This window comes from Chroicocephalus ridibundus, chromosome 4 (genome assembly GCF_963924245.1).
Source record: "Chroicocephalus ridibundus chromosome 4, bChrRid1.1, whole genome shotgun sequence".
Lineage (NCBI taxonomy): Eukaryota > Metazoa > Chordata > Aves > Charadriiformes > Laridae > Chroicocephalus > Chroicocephalus ridibundus.
Window position 1 is genome coordinate 45,335,167 of NC_086287.1, and position 13,579 is coordinate 45,348,745.

General features: G+C 37.6%; 1 protein-coding gene across 3 annotated transcripts in view; it reads right to left on the bottom strand.

Annotated features, from left to right (window-relative positions):
- Window positions 1–7,815: 7,815 nt before the first annotated feature.
- The window catches only part of CHP1 (calcineurin like EF-hand protein 1), a 32,118-nt gene continuing 26,354 nt past the window's right edge, over window positions 7,816–13,579 (bottom strand). The window contains exons 8-10 of one of the 3 annotated variants that reach the window (XM_063331752.1): window positions 11,956–11,992; window positions 11,132–11,356; window positions 7,816–10,297 (exon numbers count right to left, since the gene is read on the bottom strand). The gene's annotated coding sequence lies outside the window, so the exon portion shown is untranslated. Of the gene's footprint in view, window positions 10,298–11,131; window positions 11,357–11,955; window positions 12,062–13,579 lie in introns of all 3 variants that reach the window. The other 2 variants (XM_063331753.1, XM_063331754.1) reach the window with 2 other exon arrangements.

The window sequence follows — 13,579 nt, forward strand, 5'->3', positions numbered from 1 at the left end:
TCTTTGGAACAGGGAGGACTTGCTCTGTTGAGTCAGTCTGTGGTCCTTCATGTCTATTTGTCAAATGATGTTTTTTCTCGGCAGTGACTATTGCCTGATGTACCTGACACAGCAACAGTAGTACAGTGTTCCAAGTATTCCGTTTTAAGAAGCAAACCACCTTAATTTACAAAACATAAAATAAATGCATTAATCTTCAGTAATTTGAGATGAACTTACTGAGATACCAATTAAAACCTATGGGTGCATTTTTATTTAAGTGATGCATATAATTTTTTTTTTTTCCTGAAAGATTCATCTTTTGATTCCACAGCCTGTCCCAGATTCAAATTCCTCTTAATCAATTGGTGAATATTGAACCTAATCCTCTAGCTAGGCAACTTCTGAGTTGCGTTCTAGCTTTAAATGCGGCCAGGGTCAGGCTGGCTTGGGAGGAATGGGTTCGCTAAATGAATACCAACCACTTGGAAAGCAAGTCTTAAGGTCAGGCCTTCTTATGTTAGCTAATCAGCAGCTGTCTCCTCTGGAATCTAAAGACAAAAACAAGTGGAAAATGAAACAAATCAAGGTGGTTGCACAGACTACTGAAGTAACAATCATATTGCGAATCTCCTATAAACTCACATAAGGGTTTGCAATCCGTAACAGGTTTTGAAAGCTAGCAGTAGGGTGGGGAGCTATGGCTTTTTCAGCACAATCCTCATAAGGTGGTGGTGTGCTGCTGTGTTACGCCACTTCCCAAAACTGCCTTCAGCAGCAACTGCAAGGAAAGTTGTGACATGCCAGCCACGGAAGGAGTTTTTCAGAAATGTAGTTGCCAAAACATAAACAATCCACTTCTATGAAATACTTTCCTGAGAGGCTTATTCCTTTTAGGCAATTACAAGCAACAGAAGCTTTCTGCTACCATCTAAAACAACCCTTGAAGCTTTTATCTGATAGGTTTCCCATCTCAGTATGAAAGGAGTAACAGTTTTTCTTTAGTTGTCTTCCAAGAAGTCAGAGGCTCTTGCACCTGAAGTCTGCTGGAACAGCTGGACCCAAAGCAGATAATAACCAGCATACGTGAGTTTAGCTCAAATGGTGAAGTTCTGGCAAAGGTACAGCAAATAATACAAACGCATCTTGGAAGCGGAGTGGAATGTATGGTAAGTTGGTTAATTGATCTTCTGAACAAACGACACAGCCAGTTTTAGTGCATTCTCAGCCTGTGCTGCTTTATTGCTAAAAAAATTTGTATACAGGTGCAGAGTTTCCAAGTTCATTTTTAAACAGTTCCTCTTTACAGTGTCAAAAGAATAAAATCTTATCTTGAAATCCTCAAAGATGCATAGATATAAAAGCAAGCTGCCTTTTGGAAAAACATCAGAATTTGCAGGGAGACATTCTTTCACTGTTACCATGTAAAACGTGTGCAATGGGAGTACATAGTTCCTAGTGACAACAATAATTTCTTCCACTAATCCATATAAGCATGCCATCAGAAGTTCAGTATGAGAAGTATTTTCTAGTTTGTTTTTTTAAGCACTAAGGTAATTTTTAAGAATCTGTAACTAATACTTCTCCTTTGCTGTTATATCACACTTTTTGAAAGGAGGATATCTTCACTGACATCCTAAAGTAGCTTATTCCTCAGGTTTCATATTGAAGGGAATAAGCGTTAACAAAGGATGCAGCTGCTTACTCTTCACACAAAAGAAAATATATTTAACAGGGTTTAAAACCATGCAAAGTGTTCTAAAGAATACCCACTAAGAATCGGATGACCGTGGTTAACTGCTGGGCTAAACTTGTTTTAAAAATTCCCTTTTTGCTTGAAGAAGTTGGCTTAAAGCATTTCCATTTACTCTAACTTCTGATACCATAAATTAGTTACCTTCTCTTCTAATATTCTTATCTTAATTTGGCAATTCTTGTATATCTAGAAAGAGTATTCATGAGAAAAACACAACGCCCATTCAAAAACCCAAATCACGGTGCTTTATGGATGGTTGGCGATAAAGTATGAACAGGAGTTAACTTGACACAATTTCTTCCTCCAAGACACTTCCTCTTCCTGTTGAGGAAAGAGGACTGAGCCGCTGTACACGGAGAAGTGTTCTGCACAAGTTAAGCCCACCTACAAAATTAAGCTAAGCTAGATGTATGGTATTCTGCAGTAACAAGCTAGTATTCTACATGTCTGAATATGAGTTGAAACTTGGAAAAGTATTAGTGACATAGGCTGTGCCACACGTTCTACATTATTTTTAAACTGCCAGCAGAAATTCACTGCATTATCCACTAAAAGACTTGAGAAACATCACAGAGAACACAGTAAAAGTTTACAGAAAGATGGCACCCAAATTCCCTTTTAGTTAATAAGTGAAGAAAAAAGACTATTGCAACCTGTGTTGCAGAAGATAAAGACCTTCAGTGATCAAATCTAATTTTTTGTTTTTAAAAATCTCTTTAAAGAACTCAAAAAATATACAAGATTACCAGTATTTTCAGGTTCATTCCTGCAGGTGCCATTATTGCTGGCTGGTACCAGTATGCTTCAGTACAGCTGCCTATGTGGCTAGAGAGTTACCTGAAAATACTGTCTATTAAAAAGCTATTCAACACCTGAAATATATGTACTGTGCTTATTAATTTCAGTCTTCTCCAAATAATTTCTCTCACCACACTCAAGCTTATTACCTACTGTCTGGCAAATACGACACTCAATTTGAGTCTGTGGTTTCCGACACTTGGGTTTTTTTATGTTGTTTTGTGTTTATTGTTTGTTTTTTTTTTCACCCGTTGCTCCCCCCTGCACCTTGTAAGAAACTCTGCACCCTTTTCCTTGCTACAGCTGCAGCAGGTGAGAAACCTCATCTCGCCCCTAAACATGCTTAGTTCATGCCCTGCTTTTTACATGCTCAGGGCACTAATATGAACCAGACAAGAGGTTATAAAGGCGAGTTCTGCTGATCCTGGTTCCTGATTTACAGTTTTGGTGCCATGCTTCTGTCCCTATCTATACATTCTGCCCCTTTCTCTACAGAGGCAGCACATTCTCTAAAAAACCAAAATTTGAGAATCAAAGCAGGAAGTTCAAGCTATTGGTATATTAATTCCTATTGCTTCATTATGTATAAATGCATATCTCAATTTACTGGTAATAACTACATTACACTAGACATTTTGAATCATGCATAATTAGAATACTAGCTCTAAGATTTGGTTTGTGGGCCTGTGCCGCTTTCCTTCAGTTTCTCCATGCAATTCTTCATGCCTAAGGCATTACAAACCAGCTGCCTTTTATCTGACCTGCAAACACACTCATTTGGAGGGGAGTGGAAAGAAGCAGACAGGATTTACATAGGACACACGAAACAGTAAGTTATAACAGTAAGTTACCTTTTCTCTTTAACCTTAGATGTTGTAAAGTCTTAGGGAATCTGTCTATATTATAACCTGGTACATAGGCTCAGAGACACAACCACACTCTGCTTACATCATGACCATCTCTACAACTCAGCAGAAAGCGCAGAGCAGACTGAAAGGGAATAGACATCAGAATCCACGGCTAGTGTTCCGCACTGTTAAACGAGACACCTTGGTTCAACTGCTGGCTTCTGTGTGACAGTCAAAGCACTACAGGGGCAAAATGTTGGATCATTCAGTAAAAGAAATCCATTGGAATCTAACTTCAACTGCCATTATGCAGCTCTGTACCTGAACAGCAAGCAGGATTACTGGTTTTGGAGGAAGACCAGACTGTTTCCTAGGGATGCAGGAAGCAGTTATTTCTAAGACTGATTATCCATCAAAACCCATTCTTCTCTTCCATATTTTTCCCTTCTCTGCCCAAAAAATACACTGCCAGCTCTTGACAATGTAATCTTTGTGTAAAGTGTCAGCATCCTGAAGCTCGGTACAATTTCTTCTCACTCACTATCAAGGAGTCTTTGGCAGGACTTTCTTTTTTGTCCTAAATTTGACAATTACCCTCAGTTGCAGAAGGTGCAATTCCCAACCCAAGTACTGGCTAGACCTTCTGCAGCAGCACTACTGCGTATGAAACCAGCAAACAGTTGTATCATATGTGTTTAGTACTGCTAAAGGAGGCGTGTCAGTACTGGTCACTACACCTTTGATATCCCACACTGAATTGTGGTAGCATCTAATACTTCCAATTAGTTTTAGTAGCAGGGAAATCAAGGGGGTCGAAGCAAAAGTTATGCTGTACAAGAGCTGAAAGGCAAAGGGATTCCTTTTGTTGCCGTGAATAGTAATTTCTAGTCTAGTGGCCTATAGAATACAGATAATTACAAAAAGTCTGAACTGGGAAGCATATGCAGATAGCTGGCCTGGCTACATCAGTCTTGATTTCCCCCCCTTCTCTGAATGAATAAACCTTTGAAGAATTCTATTCGGCCAAAATTTATACTTCTGAAGTGTGAACATCACTGTGTTTTTATTATTATTTCATTATTACGTAAATGTACTTGCTGACCACAGATGAGAATAAATTTATAATTTCTCTAATGTAATCAGATAACAATCAAATTACAGTTCCCTATGGCCAGCTTCCAATTTTATCAATAATTCAATATCTGGAATTTAAGCTGATTACAACCTTCCAGATCAATTAGCTTTTCATACACATATTACATACTAGCCAACACTTAATTTAGACATCCTCATGCTTATCTTGGTTACTTTATATTGTAAAGATGCCCACAGCCCTCGCAGTCCCATTATCAATTTACTAAGATCCAAAGGGCTTCACCTCCTTAATTTCGGAACATTAGAAGCCTCCCTTCAGCTGTAAATTACAGTCCAAATTACTTCAGCTTTCTAGAAGAAATCCAGACAGACAGATCTAAACCTCTGCTGTAATAATTCTGTTCAGGCTACAGTATTATCTGTTGGGATAATACTATAGACTCTCTATAGACTACATACCTGCACTGAAAACTGTGTCAGCTATCCATTTTAGAACTCCTGGGGCTCTTTTTACGCAACCTTTTGATAGCAAATACTTTGCTGGGCGCAGAGGCGACAGCTATAGATCAGTAATCCTTTGCGCTACCAGAAGCTTCACAGCATTTGCCTTTTCAAAACTTGAGGCATTGACAGAAATCAATTAGGGCCTGAAACAGAGTGTTTAGCAAGGCTAAAATGATTTTTTGCTGTAAAGTTACATTTTTAGAATTCTACAATTGTGCTTGGAATGTACAAATGTTTTGAGTGTCAAGTGTTCTCTATTTTTTTATATTTTTTATTTAAAGATTCATATTGGTCTTTTTAAACAAAAAACCCAAAAAGTACTTCCCACAATAACAGCTTTTAACTTCAGAATCAGTTTCTCTTCACAGTCCAGTATTTGGAAGGGTTTAGTTTCTTCTCAGAGAAACAGAGCAAGTGCTAGACTACAAAAAAGAAAAAAATACAGGGAAACTTCAGCTATCCTTTCAAAAAGAACTGTCTGCCCTTCCCCCAGCACTCATTGACAGTGCTTCAGGCATGTGACAAAGCTACTTTATTTTTTTTTATATCAGTTCATTAACTAAGTATTCAAGTGCCAAATTCCCTCCCATGACAGGAACATAAGAGGAATTCACTCATTTTTTCAGGAAGAGACTCTTCACGCGACTCCCTGCAGCACAGAACGCCACAAACTTATTTGGTTATTACCCACTTACTCTACTGTACAGTCTTGCTAATGCAAGTTATTTACTATCACATGCAAAACAGTTATTGCTACTAAAGTTCTATTTTCTTATTAAATCATCTTATGGCTTTATTTGCATCAGGGATTCTTCCCCCTACATACTGTGCTATTTTGCATTCCAGTTTCAGAGGTATTTTTCAATTGATTCTCCCAAGCACTAAACTACTTTATTCAATGGTACAGCTACTTCCATTTAGAATTGAACCTAACTCTCAGCACAGGTCCCCCAGAGCTCTGCTGTAAATGGCCCACCTGTTCAATTTTCTTGGAAACTTATTAGATGCAGAGGGTTGTTTGTTTGGGTTTGGTTTCTTTTTTTTCTTTTTTTCCCGTTACATACATCAGCTCTTCTCGGATTACTGGTTTTGCAGCAAAGTACATGCTTCTTGATTAATTACTTTAGAGATATATCATATCAAAATTACAAAACCAAGCTACCCATTCCCTCCCTCCCCCTAATGGCCATTTACAGGCAGGTCTCAGGAAAAAAAGATGCAGTATCCTCTCTAAGTTGAAAGAGAATTTTGTTCTTGTAAAAGAGAAATGGGTGAAGAGCAACACTGGCACCAAATAAAAAACCTTATTCCTAGAAAATCAGAGGATGCCATCCACAGAGCATCACACATCTCAAGAATCATACCAGTCTCTTATTTGACCAGTCTAGGCTGCCCATTGAGTGCTAAATCATTTGGACCTTCCCTGGTCTAAACTTTCCTTCTGAAAAAAAGCAGAGGGAGAGACAAAAATTATTAAAATTGAGCTTAGAACTGGCAAGCAATACTGGAAGTTACCTAAAATACAGGATGGGTGGGGAATCTCTGATCCATAGGCTAGAGATAGCCTGCTGCACAGCTACAGTCTGCAATGTTGTTTTTCAACAGCCCTTGACCTTATTATAGTCTCTCTTATTATTATTATTATTATTAACATTAAGATGTATGTAAATGCAGGATCCAACAAAGTTGTTAAAAGATTCAATAGGACTTCAGCCAAAAAAGGTTCCCCATTCCTGCAAAAATGGATAAAAGTCTTCTACGTATAATTAGCAGATAGCATTTTGCAACCATTAACTTATTATATAACGAGGATAATGTTTAAGTAGTTATAACAATTATATAGTCAGATCTGGAAAGAAAAATTACTTAAGTAACAAATTTTGTAAATGATCTTAAGGTGACAGAGATGTGCACAAAATGCACACAAACTCCTTCGCATATTCATACTTTTCTGAGTATATCACAATGGGTAATAATAAAATTGAAAATGCTGCACATGGAAGAAAACACCTTCAACAAAGACTAAAAAGAAAAGAATCCCACTGAGATAAGAATTCTGGACGCTTACATACACTAGCTTACTATTGCAGTTGGGCAGATAAACTAAAAACAAAAAGTCAACTATGATTATATGAAGCCCATTAAGTGAACACAGTCCATTTCTAAAGATAGCGTTGCTATTGTCAAAGGGAGGATACTGCATGTTTAGACCATGTTTGTGACATTTCTATTGTATCCTTTCTATTGTTAATTACATTATCATCACTGTTTATTAATAAATTTGTCACTCTGAAATTGTAAAAATACTACTAGGCTCATGCACTGATCCTAACATGGCACTACAGTTTGCTACAAAGCACTAATGCTTATGGAACTATACACATCTCAAAATGGAAGACATTGGTGATTTTGTTGTTTTCAAACAACTTGTAACATCATTTTGTCCACAAGTATTAAAATATATATATGTATATATATATGATCTATTGCACATGCCCCTTGTTTTTGTAATCTTTCACATGGGAAGATTTCCAACCAACATAGAGAAAAAGTGGACCAAGAAGAAGTAAGTAGGCTGAGGCAGCATTTCCTAACACAGCAGTTTTATAAAGGTGCTGGCAGGAAAGGTACGGTAATGGGGGTCTTCTGGGCATGCACTATTGGAGTATTACTTCTGCGAAAGTCACAGATCCTTAGCCCTCCTAAAAATATAATGTTCTAAAATTAAATTTGAAAAGTAGCAGTTTTACATTGTCATGGATAGGACTCAAGAAATATTAGCAATTCCTTTTTTTTTTTTTTTTGTTACAACGCAGGGTTACAAAATATTGAGGGTTTTTCCTATGGAAAAAGAAATCAGCTTAAAGTGTCTACTCTCTAATCAGACAAATTCTTAGTTTTTGTACATGTCCACAGAAAGCAAAAATATCTTCCTGTCCCCCAAGTATTTTGTCATCAAGCTATGCAAGGAACAACTGCTAGCTTTAATATCAGAAGGGTAAGTACGGGCAGAAGGAAGAACAGGAAATTCCCAGATCTAAAAATCAGATGTTTCTTAGATCAGATACCTCCGAACCACTTATAATCCTATGATAGTGACAGTGTTTTCCATCACTGAGAGATGGATCCTGCTTCTACAAACATCTACATTAAATCCTATTGGTTTCAACGTAAGGAGGCCCTAGAAGGAAGTGTGCTTTTCTAGTTGTCCCCAGTGCCAGAAAATTCAGACCATACTCAGCAAAGAAATCCTGTGTTCTTAAAAGAAGTCAGGCTAAGCTGGTGCTTGCCTCATCAAGATCAGTGTAACTCATATCACACAGCTCATCACAATGTTACACACATTTTTAGTGCACCCCTCTGCTCATTACAGTTGGCATTATTTTGATATGCAGTGTCTTGCCCACCACTCTTTAGCTTACGTGTCTGATCTTTTCTTCATGGAAACAAAAAATGGGTAAAGCTGTCATTAAATCTTATTCCTACAATGCAAGTCAAAACGCAGACTTAACTCAGCTCTACTCCGAAGACTAGGATCAACATCAACACTTGTCCTTACTCCGCTATGGAACTTGGTCCCATAAAACATCACCTCATTTTAAATACCAGAATGCTGCCCTTGCAATCTATCATTAAGATTTAAGAAGGATTTAAACTGTTGGCTTTTTCAGCCATTTTCAGGTTGCCTGGCTGTCTCCAGCAGTTATCTAAAAAGAAAAGCAGAACAAAACAAGAAATCTAAAACACTCCCCCCAACCATGCTATTATCTCCCAAAACCTATTAACAGAACCGATATACCTTTATTTGATCCAGATTTGAAAATATTATTTTAAGCTAGTAAGTCACATTTTCTAAATCACAAGCTTGGAATAAGGTGCGCTAAGAAGAGCTCCAGATTTGAAGTGGAATAGAATAAACATCCCAGTTCTGTTTTTTTTTTGCCAAGAAATCTTACTTGCCATATAGAATACCATAGCGGGGAGCATGTAAACAATACACGCTCCCATCTCAGAATGACAGAAAACATCCTATATAATGACAAATTATGGAGACAAAGAATCTTGTGTAAACATAAGAACAACAGATTGTGCCTTAGTTTGGATAGTAATAAAAGGAACCAGAAAAAGGCCCGTCCTAAGTACTTCTGCTCTCTCTCAATTCACCCCTCTTACGTTGCTAACAGTCCATTTCTCTTGGGCCGACTTCCACCTAGATGATGGAAACATACAGGTCATCTCAGTTCTCAGTCACAGAAGAATCAAAAAGGTGATTCCATCAGCAGTAAGAAAAGCTGAAACTGTGCCAAGGAAGCTGAGTAGATAAACTGCAACTTTACACCTCTGGTCTCTTCCATCCTACCAGAAGTTGATTTCTTTAATAAAGTACTGCCCCATCTCTTCTACAGTAGAATGCTTTTGTTCCTTTTGCTGCTAAGTATTCATAGAAAGCCAGAGGGAGAGAATGATTTAATGTAAACCTAATCATTATCGTGTTACCCCAGAGGCCTTTAAAGCTTCATTTTTCTTTGCTAAAAATGAAATGGTGCAGAGAAATTTCTCCTTCTGGTGAAAGCTCTTCATATCCAGCACTTACATAGGTTCACACATGCAAATATACATTTTGATCACAGACTGGGACGATGCATTTACACGCTACAGACAAAGTGATCTGCATTTGTTCCTGTGCGTTAGCTGCTTTATGTGAGTTGACATCAAGACATCTATCTACAAAGTCAAGCCTGGGTCCTGGACTAGAAAATACCTGTATGGGATGTCCCCAGTTGTTTGCTAAGTTTCCTCCTCATGTCAGAGCAAAGAATATGTTCTGGTTTTCCTGCTGCAACTTTTCATACACGTCAAGAGAGTTTGACATAGCAATGCATGCAGACACTTTATCTGCTAGGAATTGCAATGTGACACAGTGAAATACTTAACCTTCCTAAAATGAAGAAGGAGATATTGGTGAAGAACACCAGATTCCAATTGCATCTGATTACAAAGTACTTCTCATTTTAAAACAGAATGCAAAAAGCTGGATGAAGAGCTGGTACAGAAGACATTTCTTCAGGAAACAAATGCTGATTTCTGTTACTCTGCTTTTGAGTTTTGATAAAACAGCGGGGTACTTCTGTGGGAGAAGTCATCTGGTGAATCAAATGTTGGGTGAGATGGTTGAAATAGGAAGTGGAGAGGTCTTTGTTCATTCAGCTCCATGGAAGTGAAGGGCAGGTTTTGCTTGCTAAAAGAGAAACATACACATCTCGCAGCCTATGAGCAAGCAACAGGACCACGTTCTTCTTGAAGGTCAGGAGAGGATCTGGAACCCCAAAACAGGAGAGGTAGTTTAGGAATCAATAAAATACAATCGACATTAAAATGCCCACTGGTTCCTTACTTTAAAAGCCTGACTCTAATGGACAAAAAATTAGCTGTCTTCACAAACTGCAATTATCCCTTGCTCTGTAAGATTTTATAACTAACTGTAGATGTCGGTAAGCTGGCTAAGGAAATACTAGAGAAATGCTGAACTGTACGCTTACTCAAAAGCAATGCATCCAAAAATATACTAGTGTTAATCAGCTATGGGGCTTCTTAACTGTAGCTCCACCATACAGCATGCGAATGTTGAAGCAGTACCAGAATGCACACTGCACACAGACAGAGTATATTCTGTTATAGCAGGTCACAATTCAGAGAGACACTGTAAACTATCGCTTAATTAACTAAACTGCCAATGCTGTAGAGGAAAAAAGCACTTATGACAGCTGTAAGACCACACAGATTAGGTACGTACTTTTACTCATTTATCCCCACTTATCCACAGTATAGACATGCTTCAACAACTGTCATCTTGTCACTGATCTCCTGGCCTTTCATCAGTGAGACTCACCTGGTGTCACCTAGTCACAGTAGCTGTTAGGACATGATTTTTTTGTTTTAAGTTTGATACCACCCTGGATTGGAAGGTAAGGTGGGGGCGCTCCTGCATAGCTAATGCCAGAAACATTTATTATCGTTCTCCTGTACTACAATGAGTCACGAGAGAGATTTTTTTTCTTTGGTTTCTCTTTCTCACACACAAAACCATACGCCATATTTTCTAACCCCTTCCTCTTTTCTCTATCTGTATTTCTCATCTTATTCTAATTACCTTAAGCCTCTAGTTGATCAAGTTCAGCAATAATCTTCCAGTGACAATTTTCAACTCCTATGTTAGCAGTAGTGAGCAGATCATGAAAATGGAAATAGAGCACAGGTCACCATCACTTTCTCTCTGAGGCACTCAAACATTTCAGCTGATCATGAGCTTGACCATCCATGCTCACACTGTTGAGAAAGTCTTATTACGAAGATGGGGAAAAACAGATCTGGAGACCTGCAACAAAACATGCCAAAGGTTTGTGGGAGAGCTGAAAACAGAATGCAACACTGTTACACATCTTAAATACCAGAATACCTTTATTTCATTCACGGGGTGGGGGGTGCGGGGGAAATAAAATCAAAATTCCAGAAATGGATTGTCATCTTTTGAAATTTTGAATGTACTTTTTTTCTATTTGATAATTGACATTTGGTTATGTTATCTTTCTTCCAATGCTACTGTTTAACAAACACAACTTTGAAGATAACTACTCAAAGTTAATACAATTACACAATTAGTGTATCTTACCAGAGCAAAATTACATCATTGGACAGGAATTTTATAACTTTAAAAGCATTTATTCTTGTTAGAATATATAGTTAAATAAAAGCTTCTTTCAAGCAAAGCCCAAGCTGAAAGCTGACGCTGGCAACATGCCAGTTCTCTGAAAGTATCCTACAAAAAAATTAAAATCTGAATGGCTGATTTCTTTGGATGGGAAAAAAAGAAAAAAGAAAAAAAAAGAAGAATGAAAAAAACCTGTATCAACCAACAAACCCATCAAGCTTAGTACCTGATACTTAGTACCTAAATAACCTTATGGCTTTACTCACCATTATTTTTGATCAATCCTCATTCCCTTCAGTGAGCCTAGCGAGAGAGACAAACAAATGAAATTAAATTTCCTTCTAGGAAGCTATTCAGATCATACATGATTATCTGCACAAGACACAAAGGATTAGCTGTACCTTCCAGGAAACAGCATTTTTAGACATTCTATATAAAACATGCCGTTGTTACTTTTCCAATGATCACAACTACCCCCTTTCTTCAGTTTAAGGGAAAAGATGGTAAAGTGAATTGGGACAGAGTAAGGAAGACCCAGGATAGGCAAACTTTAACTAAGAACAGGCTGGCGAGGAGCAGCATCTACCCAAAACACGCCTGAAACCATTCTGTTTCCTTAAGTAAAATCATGTGTGTCATTGATTCCACAGAAAGTAGTTTATACAATACTGAGTTACCTTTTTCCCTGGAATTTATTGGTTTCTACTTTATTGAGAACAGCCTGCAGCCCATGCTCGACCAACTGTACCTGGAGCATTAATTATACACTACTACCAAAAACTTCTTTTTAATTATGCAGATAAACGACCTTGTTATGGTAAGCTATCATCAACAGACACACGTTCCATTTTCATATAAACTGAGATGGACACTGCTGCAGCCTCCAGGAAGGCAAGAAACTCTTTCATGTTGATAACAAACCACTGGAGCAAGGAAGCAAAAAGACTGTTCTCAAGGATGCTGAGTTGACAACCTAACTGGAAGAATAACGCATTGCTATAAGTAGAACTATCTTCTCATCACACAGAACTTAAATTATTAAAAACTCCCAGTATCCTCAAAGTATTACTAGCTTCCACCCTCCTGCACAACACAGCATGTCTACAAGCACCAGGGATCTGCACCTTCAGAAAATGTGCAGTCAGCAGATGATCTCTAGCCCCGTAATTTCAGGGTAGTTATTCCATTCTCATGTTGTCAATTCTGACCCTTCCTATTCAAGTCCTCCCTCAAGAACCTGCCAAGCACTATGGGACTTTGAGAGATTAAGGAACAAACAGGAAATGATTCACAAAACAATTAACTTGATAAGGAATAGTTATCAGGAACTCTCCCAAACCTGCTTATCATAATGGAAACATTGAAAACTGAAAAGTTGAGGTTTCTTTCACTTATTCTAAAACTACATATAAACTAAACTAAAGTAAGTCTTCTTATAAAAAAGCAGCAGGTGACACTTAAATCAACTCATACAAAGGAATGTATCATCTAATACTGAAATTCAGTTTGCTTTAACCTATTTTTTTAAATTTTATTTTAACAAATTCACTGACTTTGGATGCCCCAGTTTTTAACTGCTCTGCTTGATATACTTTCTATCTGACTTTCATTGAGTATGTGGGAGCAGCATTCACACTAGTACCAACAGAATTTGCAAATGTAACTGGATATAAATTAAGGCTATTGAAAATTAGCAGGCAGTGAAATTGATGTCGATAGTACCAAGTCTGCAGTTAAAATGTAGTGGAAATTATGAAGAAAAAAAAAAAATCTTTCTTGTTTCATACCTTACTTACTGAACGTACAATCAATTGATCTGGAACAAGAAATATCAGTAAAACTTAACATTATATGTATTAATCCTTTTCTGTTAAAAATTCTGAAAAATAC